The sequence below is a fragment of the Balaenoptera acutorostrata genome, chromosome 1 (genome assembly GCF_949987535.1).
Source record: "Balaenoptera acutorostrata chromosome 1, mBalAcu1.1, whole genome shotgun sequence".
NCBI classification, from domain to species: domain Eukaryota; kingdom Metazoa; phylum Chordata; class Mammalia; order Artiodactyla; family Balaenopteridae; genus Balaenoptera; species Balaenoptera acutorostrata.
In genome coordinates this window covers 16,426,744-16,439,182 of record NC_080064.1, presented here as the reverse complement: position 1 = coordinate 16,439,182, position 12,439 = coordinate 16,426,744, and the positions used below count along the sequence as shown (strand labels likewise).

Here is a 12,439-nt window from a genome sequence, read left to right as displayed (position 1 = left end):
GGCATTGTATTTCAGTATCATACGTTTCTGGGACTTATTCTAAAATCTTTAATACCAATTTACATCTGTATTCATCATTACTGAAATCCCGGCCTTGTTACATAGGTATTTTAACATTATCACTTAATGTTGTTAAATTTTTATTAGTTTGACTGTCACTGTATTTATTACCCCTGTAAAATTGTTTAAAAAAAAACACATCACACCTCAGGCAAAGCTGATACGTAGAGTGGTTTAGAAATCCCAGGGTAATCACTCAGAAAGCCATGGTAATAACCTTGATGCTGTCTAGAAACACAGACAGGTTCATCTGTGAACTTTTCCAAAAGTCATTCAGCAGTGTGAACTGTCAAGCAAACATTATAGTACACGAAAAGGAAAAATTCTGTTCAGTAGGCACCTCTGTTATTTGCTTCTTTGAGAAGCAGTCCTCATTGTGTTATGACGTATTTGGAAAAAAGTCCAAGTGCTTAAACAGGTTATTAGTTTTTGGTTTAGGTATACCATCTTTTATTTTGCCTCTCACTAATACTTCTCTACAACCTTCTAACTCTTCTTTTGACCATTTGTTCATTGCTCTGTAGAATACATAGCAAAATAAATTAAAGATGACATCTGATCGATGGGTGTTACTTTTTGTTAGTAACTCTTTTAATACCAATAGATTTCAAGATGAAAGTGTTTGAAAGTCATACCAGATATGATGACCTGGAATTTCTGCAAAGGTTATTATTTTTGTGGTGTCTTACTGTAATCAGTATCATAAGACATTTATTTCAACAGCTGAAATGTTTTTTCTAACTAAACCAAATTAAACAAGAATTGTTCTGCTTCAAGACAAGAATGGGAGAAGGGGGTGGAGGAGAGATGGTGTACTATCTATTAGTATTTGGGTAGATTAGTTGTATTTTGTTTTAGCCAAAGCTTGATTCAGATTTATCCCAAATCATCTATTAGAGCCATGCTTTGATTTAGACTTACAATGTACATTTTAAAAGTTTATCAGATGAGCCATGACATCAGGAATGAACAATTCTGCCAAAGATTAACTAGTAATAAGACAAACCTAATGAGAATTTGTCTGGGGAGACATTATTGTTTTTCATCTTTCATGTCTATCATCTTGCTGGAATTTTATGAAAATGAAAAATTATAGGAAATTGAATGATCTGCAGAAAAATGCCTGTGCTATATTCCCAGTGTTATGACTGACAGAAAAAATTGGAGCTAATAAATAAGATCTAGGAGTCCATATAGATTTTTTGTGGTAAATAGGATTTATGTAGTTTGATTTCTTCTCAAACCTATTTTTAAGGCATTTTTTTTGAATATACTTTTTCCTACTTACAGGTTTTACTGTTACGATGATCTGTTTGAATTAATAGCTAGATTTTCTTAGAAGGCCATTCTTCCCATAAATATTTGGGTGCCAGATATTTGTAGAGTGCATACTGTGTGCTAGGCACAAATGGGCTTATTTGGAAAAGACCACCTCACAAAGTTTAAGCAAGATAGTTTCCTTATAAACTGCCAACTCTGTATTTAAGCCATTTATTTCTCTGAGAAGATTAAATAGTCCAGTTTATGTGACTATGTATTCTAAGCTCCAGAAGAAGCTTATTAGTCCTAGAATCAGGAAACTTGCCTTCTGCTATTTATTTGCTTATCTGCATATATTTTTATTCCATAGTAGTTAGAGTGCTTGTAGAATCTCTGGTAACATCCTGTTACTGGACCTTCTGGAACGGTCTACTTATCAGGTTTCTTCCTTAGCACCCTTTCCATGTTGCTCACCCACCATCCCTCTGTCTTCTTACTCTCTGGAAATTTAGGTAACATTACTTTCCAGAAATCCTTTCAAGTAGATATTATTAGTTTTAAATTTTTCTTTAAGGCAGGCTCAGCATTGCTCTGGCCCTTCATTACTCTGTCTAGGTCCTTGACCTATGACCCATGTGTAGCATATGTGTATACTGCTTTCCTTATTGCTATCATCGCTAATTTTCCAGAGCAAATTTCCACACTCTTTAAGGATTTTAGCATTTGGCGCACAATTTACTTTTTCATTTTACTTTCTGCCATTTACCATGAGGATATCTAGCATTCATTTGTTGGCCCATTAGACTGTTGCTGTGGGCTCCTGGATTCATCCTCTGTTTTTCCCTTTTTTCACTTTCCCAGAACAATCGTATATGAACACATATGCAGCAACCCATATGTACATAGTCTAGACCTGCACTGTTCACTGTAATAGCCACTAGAGTCACCTGTGGCTTTTGAGCACTTGAAACAGCTAGTACAAATTGAGATGTGCTATAAAATGTAAAATACAATTGTCTCTTGGTATCTGCATGGGATTGTTTCACAGGACCACCCTCCACAGATAATAGCAAAATCTGCTGATGCTTACTTCCATTATATAAAATGGTATAGTATTTGCATATAATCTATTCACATCCTTACATATAAGGCATACTTTGGAGATACTGCAGGTTCAGTTCTGGATCACTGGAATAAAATGAATATCACAATAAAGCAGGTTGCATAAATTTTTTTATTTCTCAGTGCATGTAAAAGTTATGTTTAGGGACTTCCCTGGTGGCACAGTGGTTAAGAATCCTCCTGCCATTGCAGGGGACACAGGGTCGAGTCCTGATCCGGGAAGATCCCACATGCCACGGAGCAACTAAACCCGTGCGCCACATCTACTGAGCCTGTGCTCTAGAGCCCGTGAGCCACAACTACTGAGCCCACGTGCCACAACTGCTGAAGCCCGCACGCCTAGAGCCCGTGCTCTGCAACAAGAGAAGCCACCGCAATGAGAAGCCCACGCACCGCAACGAAGAGTAGCCCCCGCTTGCACAACTAGAAAAAAGCCCGCCCGCCCGCAGCAATGAAGACCCAACGCAGCCAAAAATAAATAAATAAATAAAATAAACATCGTTATGTTTACACTATACAGTAGTCCTATTAAATGTGCAAAAACATTGTCTAAAAAAGTGTACATACCTTAATTCAAAAATACTTTATTACTAAAAAATGTTAACCATTGCCTGACAATGAAGGATTGCCACTGTCAATTTTAATAATATAATAGCCAGTTATTTTACCAGCAAAGGCAGACTTATTCAGGAATAGCCAGAGGAATCCCGATTTGGAAAATGCAGGTCATGGTGTACCATAGGCAAATCCAAAAAACAAGGAAGGGGAACTTGCTTTTGTAGGGGAAAAAGGAGAGCTGGGAAGGGCTGTGAGAACCACAGAGTCCATTGGAAGAATCTAGGAGTCCAAAGTATAGAGACTTCTCATTGGTTGGGCTGCTACAGCCTCTGATTGGCTGGGCTGTCGTGGAGTGGAGAGATGTTTTCTTCTCTCTGTAGGATAGTAAAGTAGAGGCACAGTCCTGTTGGAGATGGAGGCCTATGGTTCTTCCATTTGGAGCAATGGATGATGCATGGCAGGGCGTGAGAGCTCCCCCTACAGGTCTATCCTGACTCCAGTTTTAGCTGAGGTTTCTTTATTTTTTATTTTATTTTTTTTAAAAATAAATTTATTTATTTTATTTATTTATTTTTGGCTGCGTTGGGTCTTCCTTGCTATGTGCGGGGTTTTCATTGTCATGGAGTCTCTTGTTGCAGAGCATGGGCTTTAGGTTCGTGGGCTTCCATAGTTGTGGCACACAGGCTGTAGAGTGCAGGCTCAGTAGTTGTGGCGCACACAGGCTTAGTTGCTCCGTGGCATGTGGGATCTTCCCGGGCCAGGGATCGAACCCGTGTCTCCTGCATGGGCAGGCGGATTCTTAACCACTGCGCCACCAGGGAAGCCCTAGCTGAGGTTTCTTTAATTTCACATTTCCCCTTTTGATCAAGATCTTCCCTCAAAAACATCACTAATCAAGAGTCAGAATTTCCACATGTAGTGGTTTGTTTTTCAGTGCCAGGAAGGCCCTTCCTTGGTTGTAATGTCCCCTGTTGAAGGGGAAGTATTATACACAAATCAGAACCCTCATCAGGTTGCATTTGAGTAACAGGAAAAGGTACTAGGGAGAACTCTCAGGCATTTCTTGTTAAAAGTTCATATTTAGTCAAGGTTGTAAGCAGTAGAATTTATCTTGAAGGCTGAGCTAGCATCATCTTACTAGGTATGCCATTTTTACAAAGGTTCAACAAGTAATAGGTACCAAACTTAAAAACCAATATATAAAGCAGAATTAAAGACAACATTCTAAAACCAGTTTGCAGGAGGGTTCTAAACCAGGAGCCTAGACCTGAAGGTATCCAGCTGAATAAATGACAGTTGGTTGTCAGGTGAAATTTGCTGTAACCAATGTGCTTGCTCTTTAATTTTATGTAAATTGGGTCTCTGCTTCCCCAGAGGTATTTATCCATGTACAACAAAAGGTGTTTGCTGTTGCACAGAGGCCTCCTTGCTCAGCAAGTAGGTAATCAAGGGCTTTGCAGTTATCCAAAACCACCTTGGCCAGTGAGTTTAGTGATTTCCTGAGCTAAAACTGAATTGGCTGTGGGGTCAGCTAAATCACCTAGTGTCAGGGAGAGATTCCTGATACTTGTTCATTGGCACTCAGTCTGACCTGTGGGAAGAAAGCTCTCCCTATGAGGGCAAAGCCAGAATCACATACACTTCCTGTAAGTTCTTGCTTAGGGCAGTTATAGATGATTAATGGGATGGACCAATGAGAGGCTTCTGTTCGGTATGTAGGGCGAATAGGACAGTGAATACAACACAGGCACACTGTCCTTGTATTCTCCAGCTATCAAGGCAATGAGTTGCCCACGCCTAAAAGCCATTCCCCAAACTTCCACATCTGAAAGTGTAACCAGAGGGAGTACGTAAGGCCCCCACATAAGTGATAGTATCTATGGATTCATTCATTGGTATAGAGGCATTAGCATTACTTACCAAGGCTCAGATATTACATTGTTACACACTGAGAGGGTTACCTACATAGAACTTTTTATGCAAATATTGAAAAGATCTTGTTTTCTTATCCCAGGGCTGGATCAAAATGAAGCAAGGAATACGTTTAGGCGGGTTTAGCACCCTGACTCTATGAAATGGTACTATGGAACAATTTGGACAAACAACAGCATCTGGAACGCCAGTGAAATCACTTATAGGGTGAACCAAAGGGCCATTGCTGTCTTGGAGGGACTGAGGTTTCCTTTTTTTTTTAAATTCTAAATGAATTTAAAATACATTTATTTATTTATTTGGCTGTGCTGGGTCTTGGTTGCTGCATGTGGGATATAGTTCCCTGACCAGGGATCGAACCTGGGCCCCCTGCATTGGAAGTGCAGAGTCTTAACCACTGAACCACCAGGGAAGGCTGGGGACTGAGGTTTCTGATGGCAAATCCAGCAATCAGAGAGGTTTCCGCCTTGCGCAAGGGATTGGGAAATTCAGATGAGGGCACTGTCATTCCATGGAAGGGAGGGAGAAAAACGTGTACGAAACAGTATTGAAAGAAAGCTATATAGGCCTAGTCCAGACATCTTGGGAAAGCTGTCACCCTCAGATGTCATCTGATTCAGATCCTAGTGAGCTTTATATTCAGGTTGTCAGATGATGTGCAGATCCAGTTGGGGTTCAGTGTCTTCTTCTGGTGATACATATGGATCCAGGAGTCTGCTCCCTGGAGTTTGGCAGCATGAGGATTAGTCAGCAGTATCTGATAGGGGTCCTTCTAGTGAGGCTGGAGAGAGCCCTTTTGGAGGTGTCTTTTCCAGTACACAAAATCTTCAGGGTATAGAGTGTGATATATTTTTCTTCTCTCGTGATTGCACTGTGAAATGAGTTCTCTACCAGAGCATAGTTTTTTTAAATGGAAGCAATTAGACCTTTACAATATGGAACTATGTCTCCCTTTATCAGTTGTGGATCAAAAGAAGCGGGACCCAGGTGCTTCAGGCATCCTGTTACAAGGAGAATAGACTCTGGTAAAACCGATGCAAATATGCATACATTGTATCTATGCAAATATATACATGAAAAACAGGAGTATTTAATGAAAGTCTCAGAATTTGGGGGGAACCAGATAGAAAAAAATAAATTCTTCAACCTTTGCTGTGAAGATACACTTTACCAAATTGCTGTAAGTTATAGATAGCTTAAAGGAGAAGAGGAAAAATAAAGGACCCTTTACATGTGGAAAACAAAACACTAAAGCAGTCGGTTTTCAACTGGAGTTTTAGAAATCCTTACCCAGTTCAGTATTATGATTTTAAAGTTATCAAAAAACTGTGTTCCAGAATACCCATCAGAGTCCTGAATTTCTTTAAAGATGAAACATATTTATAAAAGCATTAGAATAAAGCAGTAACTGCCTATAAATGGCAAAGACTTGAAAATGCCCATTTAAAGATCTGATGAGAGTTCATTATAATGGGACTGAGAAGGGAATCTGCTTATTTCTGTGACATACATTTAAAAATTATGACTAATAACATTATATCAGGGCATCTTGGAATTTCAGGAATTTGATACAGTTTTGAACAGTTATATTAACATACACCTATACAAATAAGGTAAAAAGATTCAGTAATCCTTCTTACATGACAAGCCTCATATGTAATTTAATATATCAAATAAGACTGATTCATTCAGTGTTTTACCAGGTGAGACAAATCTTTTTAGATTCTCCATGGGCCCTCTGGGAGAACCCAAAGTTAGTTCAAGGTAAAAAAAAAAAAAAAAAAGGTTTCATTTAGAACCTGATTTTTGGGAAGTTTGTCAAAAATATCAAAAGGTTTTGGACGTTTGATCCAGTGGGACCACAGATCACTATGAAATGATACTTAATTATCTATTTGACTAAAGTAATAAAAGATTACAAAGACAAATACAAAAGGTTAAGTGGTTGTAAGGGAAACTTACAACTTTTAATATTGAGAAGATTTAGTTTTCTTTAATAATCAAAGACTTGGTTAAGACAACATGAAACACAAAAGAATTTTGGTAAACTACAAATTTTTGTTTCTAAGGAGACTAATTAAAGATAAGGAAAAGACTTCCACAGTCTTTTATCAGGAGCAGACCACTATTCTAAGAAGACTTTGTTCTTTGAGCAAAATAAAGTAAATTAAGTTTTAGTTTTATGTAAGTACACCACTGATTTTAAACCTTATTCTTAAAGTCCTTATAATATTTAGCCAGCTTGACCACACATAAAGCTCCTTTTTTCAAAGATTCCTTTTCCACAAATCTTCTACAACTTACTATTTACATTCAGTTTTTGTCCTATCTTTCCACTTTCCTATTCTGAAACAATCAGCCTCGCTTTAAAACAAAATTACTTTCTTTTCCTCAACAAAATGTATTTCCCTTCCTCCTACCTTTTCTTACCAAAAAAACACATCCAACTTTTCCCTTATTTCTTGTAGCATTAAACAATTATGAATGGTCTGTTACTGGAAAATTTATGAATACACTTCATAATTCCTAAAAGCATATTTTCTTCATAGTAAGTTTTCCAATGTGGCATGTTTACCAAGAGACCCAAGTATCTTTTTAATTTTTAAAAATTTTTATTGAAGTATAGTTGATTTACAGTGTTGTGTTTCTGATGTACATCAAAGTGATTCAGTTACTTTTATATATATATATATACATATATATGTATGTATATATATTTTTTCATAATCTTTTCCATTATGGTTTATTATAGGGTATTGAATATAGTTCACTGTACTATACAGTAGAACCTTGTTGTTTATCTATTTTATATATGGTAGTTTGTATCTACTAATTCCAAACTCCTGATTTATCCCTCGTCCACCCCCTTTCTCCTTTGGTAACCATAAGTTTGTTTTCTGTGTCTGTGAGTCTGTTTCCGTTTTGTAAATAAGTTCATTTGTGTCATATTTTAGGTTCCGCATATAAGTGATATCATATGGTATTTGTCTTTCTCTTTCTGATTTACTTCATTTAATATGATAATCTCTGGGTCCATCCATGTTGCTGCAAATGGCATTATTACATTCTTTTTTATGGCTGAGTAGTATTCCATTGGTATATATACCACATCTTCTTTATCCATTTATCTGTCGATGGACATTTAGGTTGGTTCCATGTCTTGGCTATTGTAAATAGTGCTGCTATGAATATTGGGGTGCATGTATCTTTTCGAATTATAGTTTTCTCCAGATATATGCCCAGGAATGGGATTGCTGGATCATATGGCAACTCTATTTTCGGTTTTTTGAGGAACCTCCATACTTTTTTCCATAGTGGCTGCACCAGTTTACATTCCCAGCAATAGTGTAGGAGGGTTCCCTTTTCTCCACACCCTCTCCAGCATTTAATATTTGTAGACTTTTTAATGATGGCCATTCTGACTGGTGTGAGGTGATACCTCATTGTAGTTTTGATTTGCATTTCTCTAATAATTAGAGATGTTGAGTGTCTTTTCACGTCCCTGTTGGCCATCTGTATGTCTTCTTTGGAGAAATGTCTTATGTCTATTTTTCCATTAGGTTGTTTGTTTTTTTCGTTATTGAGTTGTATGAGCTGTTTGTATATTTTGGAAATTAAGCCCTTGACGGTTGCAAATATTTTCTCCCAGTTCATAGTTTTAAACTCAAATATCTTTAGTTCCTTTGTAAAGGAAGCCAAAAATGGATGAACTTATTTTCAGTAATGTTTCAGTATTTTATGTTATTTGGGAATGATCTAGATATTTAATGACTACCCATCATTTAATTGAACTTAGCAAAACTGTAAAGTTTCAGGTTGCCAAAAAATTTGGGGAAGCTACTTAAAAGGTTTATCTAGAACCATTTATCTCTCCGTATCCCTTCAATTCACTTATTTTTTTTTAATTTAATTTTTTTTTATTGGAGTAAAATTGCTTTACATTGTTGTGTTAGTTTCTGCTGTGCATCAATTCACTTGTTTTTAACAGGCATGTTTAGACCACTCATGAAAAATTTTATCTTACCAAGTTATTTTTCTTGCTGACAAGGTTTTTTTTAGCACAATGAACTTATTTGACCTGAACTAAGATAACATGAACTAATCTGACCAGTAAACCCAACTAGAATGAAAATTGTATGCCTGCATTATTTTCAGTCTTGATAACTCCAAAGACATGCCTATTTTAATTAAAACAACGACCTTAAGCTAGCTTTCATTTTCTAAAATTTAAACCTAGATAGCGTGAACCTGAAAAACATTTTGGGTTAGTTTATGTAATATTTCTTTAAATCACATAAGCACTTGTTTATTTTTAAGAGCTCTCTCACAGATTAATTTTGGCAGTACCACTTGGAAATACAAAAGGAAAAAAAAACAACCCACACATCTACAACACAGATATACACATGAATAAAGACACATGAAAATACGGACAGATGCAAAGGGACCTTATGGTTTCATTTTAAATTTTAGCTAAGTCTCAGATACAATCTCAAAAGAATACTTATATCCAAATTGTGTTTGCATGCTGTCAGGTTCCATTGTTTCAGGTTCCTTTTAAGATCTGTTTTTCAAGTCAGTTTGTCTTTTAGAAGACAAACTGCATACCAAAGAATTCATTACTTTGTCTCCTAAGAGGCTTAGACTCCTCTTTTAAGGTACTCCTTAAGGTGGGTTTATCTAAAACAAATGTTCCTCCTTTTGAACATGATGGGTGACTTAGCAGAAGTCTCAACAAAAACAGAAACAGAAAGCAAGATTTCTCCTAGGAGTTTTGGAGTGTATTTGTCTATTATCAAAATCTAGGGCAATTGCTGTTTAAATCTTTTCTTCTAGTTATTTGCTGAAGTTAACTTAGAAACAGTAAACAGGGATTTAGCATTTGGATCCTCAGAGGTTCCAATTTTAAAAGTATAGGTTTTCACAGAGGAGGAGAGAGGAAGATGGCATGGGGGCACAGCTTGAGCACAAGGTGGCTGCTGGGGTGGAGTCTGAGCCAGGGGTCAGAGAAGACAAAGATGATGATGCCTGAGACAAAGAAATTGGAGGAGGGAACACAAGGAGCATGAAGCTTTGGAAGCCATTTTGTTCTTTTTTAGTATTTTTTGTTTTGGTTAATTTAGAAACGCAGTCTTGCAAAGAGGCAATTTTAGGGTTTTCCGCATGTTTGGAAACCTCCAGGTATCAACAAAAATAAATATACCATTTGTTTTGTTTAATTTTAGAGCTATGTTCCTCCAATTTAGCCTTAAGAAAAATGAGTTCAAAGAGATGGAAAGTTTCCCATAATGGTCACTGTAATTCTGAATTTCTTTTAGTTTGTTTGGACCACTTAGTTAAAAGTGTGAACGGGGGGCCCATAGTTTTTAAACATGAAACCCCCCAAAGAAGGGCTTCCCTCAGAGCATTTAGATGACTGGGATCCCATTTCCCAAAGTTCTCCTGGAAACCCAAGAAAGTTGCTACAGTCCTACTCTGGATTCCAAAAGTTGTAAAACAAATTCTTGGATCCCAGTTAGCTCCATCTCCCAAAGAACCTTGCTGCCACGTGGTCCAGAAAACAACTCTGAGTATATACCAAGGATGAAGACTTGGACCAGAAAGGATGAAACCTTTCTCCTGAAAGAGCGAAACTGTTCCGGTTCCTCAGTAAAGTTGGAGAGCTCAAAATGAAAAAAGACCAAAGTTCAGGAATCTGAGAGGAGACTCACCAAACCAAAAGCAGGCGGTGACTCACAGAAGCAATGAGCACAAGGGGCTCAGTGCGGGTACCTCGCTCGTTTCCGCAAGCCGTCATCTCGCAGGGTTCGCCTCCTTCAGATCCTACTTCTGACATCAAATAAGTCAACTTTAATAATTTAAGTTACCTTACCAGCAAAAGCAGGTTTATTCAGGAATAGCCAGAGGAATTCCAATTCGGAAAATGCAAGCTGTGGCAGACCATAGGCAAATCCAAAAAACAAGGAAGGGGAGCTTGGGCAAAGGGGGAGTTGGGAAGGGCTGTGAGAGCCAAAGAGTCCATTGAAGGAAGCTGGGAGTCCAAAGTACAGAGGCTTTTCATTGGTTGGACTGCTACAGCCTCTGGCTGGGCTGTCGTGGAGTGGAGAGATCTTTTCTTTTTTCTGCTGGAGAGTAGAGGTACCTTCCTATTGGAGATGGTGGCTGTGGCTCTTCCTGTTTGGAGCAATTGATGATGCTTGGCAGGGCATGAGAGCGCCCCCTACAGGTCTGTCCTGACTCCAGTTTTAACTGAGGTTTCTTTAATTAATTCCATATCGCAAACCTTCAATTTGTTAAAACCACAATATCTATGAAATGCAATAAAGTGAAGCACAATAAAACGAGGTATGCCTATACTTTAAATAATCTCTAGGTTACTTATAATACCTAATACAATGTAAATGCTATGTAAATAGTTGCCAGTGTGCAGCAAATTCAAGTTTTGCTTTTTGGAACTTTCTGAAATCTTTTTTTCCAAGTATTTTTGACCCACAGTTAGTCAAATATGTGGATATAGAATCCATAGATACTGAGAGCTGACCTTACACCAAATGTCTCCGTTTTTATATTGACTACAAGTTGAAATTTTGAGTATATTGGGTTAAATAACATATATTACTAAAATTAATTTTACATGTTTATTTTTACTTTTTCTAATATGGATACCAGAAATTTTTAAATTACTTATGTGACTTGTATGTGTGTTCAAGAGCACTAGTTTACCTCTAGTTTCTACCTAGAACTGCTCTTCCTTTAACTTGACATCTGCATTTTCTTTGACCACAGCCGCCTACATCTACCTTTCCCATGGTTAGTCCTGTGTTACCTGTTTTGCAGCCTACGCCCTTTAATTCTGTCATCCCTTTCTATTCTCAATATGACAAGCCCCTTCCTGCCTTCACATTCCATTTGTTTAGCTTTGATCTTATCATTAATCATTATTAACCCTTAGTTCCCTTTCTTTCCTCAATTTCTGTATTTTGCCAGTTTCCATCCCTGACTCAATCTAACCAAGCGTTTTCCTCTTTTCTGGCTCCCTGGATGAAGGTTTCTGTTTTAGAGATTAAAATACCTTTTTGCTGATATACTTTATTAAGAATTTATGATTTCTTAGTACAGCTAGACTAAGCTGTAACTTAGCTGTTTGGTAATCCTACTAATAATCATCATTAACTGATTTCCGGTTATGTCCTGCACTGTACTTTCATCTGCAACAGGCTGGCCAACAACAGTCTGATATACTGTACAGCTCCTGAAGTTATGCATTGTGTTAGTCCTGCTTCTCCATTTCTAATCCTTCTACTTACTTATTTTTGAAGCACCTACAGTTTTAATAATTATCATGAAATATATAATTGTATAAAAGAATATATTACAACATGTCCAGTTTGAAAGAATAATAAAATAACTGACCACCACTCACCTTAAAAAATAAGTTAGCAATATCTTTGAAGCCCTCCTGTACTTCTCCTTTAACCCACCCCACTCCTTTGTCTTTACAGGTAAC

At 37.3% G+C, this 12,439-nt stretch overlaps 1 protein-coding gene and 1 non-coding gene across 18 annotated transcripts in view; one reads left to right on the top strand and one right to left on the bottom strand.

The window, feature by feature from the left end:
* Positions 1 to 12,439, top strand: part of EIF4G3 (eukaryotic translation initiation factor 4 gamma 3) — a 398,991-nt gene that overhangs the window by 159,476 nt on the left and 227,076 nt on the right. The gene's annotated exons all lie outside the window — the stretch shown is intronic.
* On the bottom strand, positions 5,272 to 5,344 carry TRNAG-UCC (transfer RNA glycine (anticodon UCC)). The gene has a single exon. It is a non-coding gene; the product is annotated as a tRNA-Gly (tRNA).